The following is a 6,000-nucleotide window of genomic DNA, read 5'->3' as shown; positions in this document are numbered from 1 at the left end:
CTCTAACATCTTATCCTCTACTGAGTCCCATGTGTTGGTCTGTCTCTAACACAGCCTTCAGAGCTACTTGTTTAATATAGCCACAAAAGTACTTTCCTCAGTCTTTCTGCTCCTTCTGCTCTGCCTAAATTCTCATTTACTAACATTCTCAGCCCCTTGGTATCCAAACCTACACCTATACAAATGACTATCCTCTCTTTCTTTACTCCCTTACACATGCGATTCTCCCACAGAGTCATGTAAGTGCCTCCCTCTGCCACATTTTCAGAATCCAGAGAGCTTTCTCTAGTAAAGCTTTGATTATTTCTCATCCTGTTTATCTCCACTTTATGCTCCAAAGCCTCACAGATACTCACATTATCTTCTGATTCTGGCTAGATATAGCTATTAAGATCATATTCTCTGCTTGTTCATTTTATAGTATGATCCTTCACACTCTTTGTAGGCCTCCGATGGCTCCTACTCCGCAATATGAAAGGACCTTGTACTCTTCCATCTCCAAGTAGCTAATGAGGGTGCTCCATGACTTCTGATTCTGTTTTTCCCACATACACTCCTCAGTCTTACCAGTCATTTCCCTTCTATCAGATGACATCTTGGCATCCTTAGATGACCAGACTACTGCTTTCTTTGTTTTCATCTAATTCTCTAAAACAAGACAGAAGTGATTTAAAGAAATGATCTCTTTTTGCCTATGTTTTTCAATATCATTTTTGTTAAGAAAACAATGGAATGATTATTGACATTAAAAACATCTTTATCTTGGTTTTATCCCTGTTTCTTTTTTTGATGGGTAATTGCATCATTTTTGTTCATTTGACCATAGTTTTTACTTCTCTATCACCTATTCAGTTCCATTGCTTTGTTAAATTAGACCCTATTCCATATTCCACTGCTGTTTATGGGCAGAACTTCCCATCCCCGTGGGGCAACAGCTGACAAGACTGAAGCCCCAGATTGTAAACACTTGTAGTCTAGGACCTTATGCATTCTGTATATTACTGTATGATGTGGGTTATCTGCTTAGGATGCCATTTGCTCTGACTGATACAGAAGCTGCATTATGGCAGTAACTCGTTCTGTCACTTACTACTTGTGTTTGGATCAGCATTGAGCTCAGAAGCCTTGCAGTTACAGTGTCATCCAATTCATGCAAACAAACTGTGGAAGTCTGAGATCCCAGCTTTAAGCTTGTGGTAGCCCCACTAATGGTTTCTTTCCATCTTGGAAAGGTCCCATTATTACAGCTACCACCTGTTTCCTCTCCTGGAATAAAATTTCAATACTCTGCAAAAAGAAGAACATCTGCAAATCAAAGTTAGTAAATGTGTACGTAGTTCCTTAGTAAATGTGTGTGTAGTATCAGTACCAAGTACGAGTAGTATTGCTTGGACATTTCAGTTTCAGACTGTTTTCAGTGGCTTCAGACTTTGTCATATTTATAGTTTGGGCCAAAATTTCACACTTCCATTAGTAAGTTACTGTTTATCACTGTCACTTCGTCTTTTGAGTTTTGAAGGAGGCTCACCTGTCTTGAAAGCCACCTTACTAAATGAAAAGATGTGTTGACGTCACTGGAAGGAGTTGGCTTACTGCAGGGAGCAGCAGAGACACTGTCAGGCACTCTAAAGGGACATTGAAGTTACGGACATGTTGCCTATGTCTTCTCCATTCCTATTCTCTTCCACTTCTTCCTTCTCTTGTGCTGAATAACATACGCTAGGATGCATCTCAGACTGCATCTCAGTTCAGGCTCCAAAGATAATTTCAGCTATTGCCATTAGGTGAGGGGCGAGTGATTAGTTCATCGTTTGCTGTGGAGGAAAGGGAATACAAGTGGGAGGTCAGATGGCCATTACAGACTTGCCTATTCTTTCTTACTCTTTCAGTGTCAATTCTCAGTTCATCCATTTTTCCAGTTTGGGAATCCAAAAAAATGTTTCCATGTGGCAGAATGCTCTGTGCACATGTTAATTTGGCAGGCAGACAGATCTGAGTACAAAAGGCATTAAAAGATTATTTGGCAACTTTGTCAGGTTTCTTCGTAACTAGTGGATTTGAAGAGGTCCAGTTCAGAGCTCTGAAATCTGTAGGTTATATGTTCATCTGCTGGGTCCAGGTGGCATTTGAGGGTAGCAGGCTATGCCTCTGCCTGTTATAGCTTGCTCCCTCGTTTCAGCTCTCCTGCCTCCGTGTTGAGCTGAACATAAATGATGCCTCTGATTTCCCAGGCCAGAGTGTATATAGGCATAGTCCTCCTATCATGAGGTTTAAAAATTAAAGAATAAAGATGAGAAATACAATTGAACAGACCCATTTAAGTAGTTTGAGTGATTTGCTCATATTTGGTACAAACAGGCAACTAGTGTTGTGGTTTCTGTATGCAGCTACACTGCATCTGTTTCTTATTAGATTCATGCTCAAATCAAAGTCTTGCAAAAAATTGCAGTTATTGAATTACAGGAGGAAAACTGAAATCTAGGTAGATAACTTTCAACAAATAAACTGGACGTTAGAGGCCAAATAAGCATAAAGCAGTAAATCATGGCACGCGTAGAATAGCTTTTCAAATAATTGTAGGATATGTAGGTGTAAGTCTTCCTTTCAGTATATGAACTCTTGATACTTCAAACTTGTAGAACCAGGAAAGCCCTGGCTGGATTTCTGTAGCTAATGATATTGAGGAAAAAAAGAAAAACTGTCTGTGATAAATTTTTATTATCATGACTCAGAATACTTCCTTGGCACAGCTCCCTGGCACAACTGCCTGGCGTACCTATAGTCTAAGAGAACCAAGCCATAAGATTACCTCATACATATCAAATAGCAGAGAATTTCTGTAGAAGAGTAACAATACAGCATGGGGAAAGAGATGTGATATGTAACACAGGCTGCATTGTATTCAAAGCATTGTTTGTTCTCAGTGACACGCCAGGCAAAGCTAGGAAGCAGGAGGTGTTCGCTCACTCACCTTCTCCTGTAACACAAGAGATAAGGGAGCTACAAGACAGACTTGGAATTTGTCATTTCTGAGAGAAATCAACGACTTTTTAAGATTTTGAGATATTTGAAACAATACATTTTAACTGAAAATTTCAACCTGCCGTTGTAGAATGTCTGGCAGTGCCACTTTAACTTTGTTCCATATTTCTTTTTTCTTGTCCTATTAAGTATCAGCCAGATACACTTTTATTTCAGACAGATGGAATAGGATCTTGGATGCTTTTATATGGATTAATCACTTGTGGGATTCTTGTGGTAAGTCTGTAAGATCATGTTAGCTCTTTGCAGCCATACTGCGTAGCTTGAGTTCGGAATGAGCCATCTGGCTCGCTAGGCACAGGCTTTGTGGTTGCGGGGAATTGTCTGATAGTCCAGCCCTGCCTCTACCAGCAGTGTAGGTGCAGGCAATTCAAGCCTTTCAGAACAGTGCCCTTAAGCACATAATCTTGAGCACATGTAAAAAGACAGAATCATCATTATCTTGGCAATCTAATTACTATGCCATCCAGGCAATTTCAGACAATAGATACCCTTGCTTGCAGCAGCTTGGACATCAGTTGTATCGTGACTTGTCTGTCTGTATCAGTCTTTTTGCAGCTTTTTTTTGTATTAATGCTTTGAATTTCTTGATTACCAATGGGAAGTGCTTTTTGAGTTGTGTACCAAGAGCATGGAGTGATGTTCTCAGGTGCTGTTCTGGCTGTTGTCCTTTCTGTATGGTTAACTGAAGCAGCAAGGGGAAGACTTGATGAATCCATTGGTACAATGGAGAAATACTGAGCTTTATCACACAAAAGACAGGCCTGGCTGTGAGTTTCAGCATAGGTATAAGTTGAAATGGAGAAGCATTGTGGTATCCATGCCCCAACACGTGTATCTTCCTATGATGGCTGAGCATGTTAGTGCTTGAGAGAAGCCAGTGTGCAGGAGCCTTAAACAGCTGAAGTACTCTAAGTATAAAGTAGAAGACTGTTTACTAAGGAGATGTGTTGCTCAGATTGTGACACAGTGACATAGCATAGTACAATATAATATCAATTGTTTTTGAAGCTGTGGATGTATAATGCTATTTTGCAGCAGTCTGAATTCTTAACTTAGGCAAACTGGGGTTTGGACAGTTCAGAGTTGCAACACTATGTCTGTCTTTTTCCACCTGAGCTGGTAATGCAGGGGCATAAACTCTATCACCCTTTATGAACTTCAGATATTTGCTATGTGTCTGTCTTGTTACAAGCCTCATCACTTTTTGTAACATACTGAAAATGCATCTAGAAGTGAATGTTCCAGTGACTATTCTTTTATATTTTTCAACTCTTGTCAGAAGCCCGAAATGAGTCTTCCTTTCCTTTCAGCTACTCCCTATAATCAAATTAGTTTAAAGGGACAATGACGTTACCTATAAAAGAGAAGGATAGTTGATGTAAACACAAACTAATATGAATCCACATAGCTGATTCTAAAATTGAGTTTTCAGGCTACAATTTATGTTATTAAAAACATTAAATGATAAATTACAGCCTTTTAGTAAACAATCTTGTCTCTGGATTCTGGACTGGACCAGAAGCCCTATTTTGGTCAATATTTTGTCCTAGATTGCCGAATGTCAGTCCATGTTATCCTGTGTTTTTTAACTCATGTCTTATGCCTGTGTTGTAACAGCTACTTTTCAAATCCGACATTGAATCAACTTCTAGCTAATGCAGTACAGTAAACAAACTAGTTTGTTGTGTGACTCATTTATTTCCTCTTTCATTATTTACCCTGCATCTGTTACTGCAGGCATGATCCCTGCTGTAAAAGCTGTATAGGAAAAGGCTGTGTCAAACCAAAGGATCTTGTATTTTTATCAGAGAGAGGAGTAAAATGGCTGCTTTTAGTTACTATGGAAAGACATGATGCACATCTCTCCTCCTCCTAACATCTCTCCTCCTCCTAATGTTCCCCAGGGCTCTGCATTCTGCCCCCACTGAGGTTGACAATATCTATAATTGAACTGATTATTACCTATTTCCATTATCTCAATATCTTCAATTTTTGTATTTAGTGCAGTGAAGAATGAGACAATTCATTCAGAAGGATAAAAACTAAGAGCTAGTTTGAATCACATTCCTTGCCTACCTCTGAGAAATGTCTAAATTCAGCCATACATGTTCTGTGTGACAGTGCAAAACCTCACCCCTTCCTACCTCTTCTCACCGCCATCTAACTTATACTTCTCTTTCCAAACAAGTAATTATTCCACTAACTCTTGATTTCAGGTTCTAAACAAGTTTGTAACTTGGTTATTATTACCCAGCTGGCCTAACAAAGAAAGCTTGATGTCAACTTACTATTTACCTTTTTGACATAAATTTTGTTCATAGATTAGGCATAGTATTTGTAATGACAAAGTACGTTGATATGTAGCTGTATATTCTTGTAAAAATACTTTAGAATAGAATAAAAGTTCCCCAAACGTACAATGAAACAGACAGAGGAAAAAGCACTTTCGTGTTTGAGGGAGGAAAAGAAAGGGGGTTTTCCCAGCTCTGAGGACTGTGGAGCAGTGGTAGCAAGAGAAGAAGAGAATGAGGGTGGGATGGGTTACGAAAACTAAGCAGGTGCTTGGCTGTGCAGTTTGGTTGAGGAAAGAGAACTGGTGGAAACTAGAAGGTGTAAAAAAGATGTTCTTGAAGTTTAGCTCATAATCATGTAGTAGGACATAAAGCTGGGGGCCCCATCATAAAATACATCTGAAGCACATTAGCTTTATGTTTATTAGTTGTGATGTAATGTGACCTACATACACAGAATCACAAGAGTGATGAAAATTCATCATCATTACTTAATTCATGCTTGAGTGGATGCCAGGCTCTGATTATCAGACTGCTCCAGTCTGCTCAGTACCCAGACGTTTGCTGTGATGCTGGCACAGCTGCTTTTGTCGAGGACAACCACAATCAAAAAATCTTCTTGGCTCTGTACAAAGGCTGCTGAGGCTGCAAGTGACTTGTAGGA

The sequence above is a fragment of the Rhea pennata genome, chromosome 1 (assembly GCF_028389875.1).
Source record: "Rhea pennata isolate bPtePen1 chromosome 1, bPtePen1.pri, whole genome shotgun sequence".
Classification (NCBI taxonomy): domain Eukaryota; kingdom Metazoa; phylum Chordata; class Aves; order Rheiformes; family Rheidae; genus Rhea; species Rhea pennata.
The sequence above is the reverse complement of the archived record's forward strand: the minus strand, read 5'-3'. Positions refer to the sequence as shown.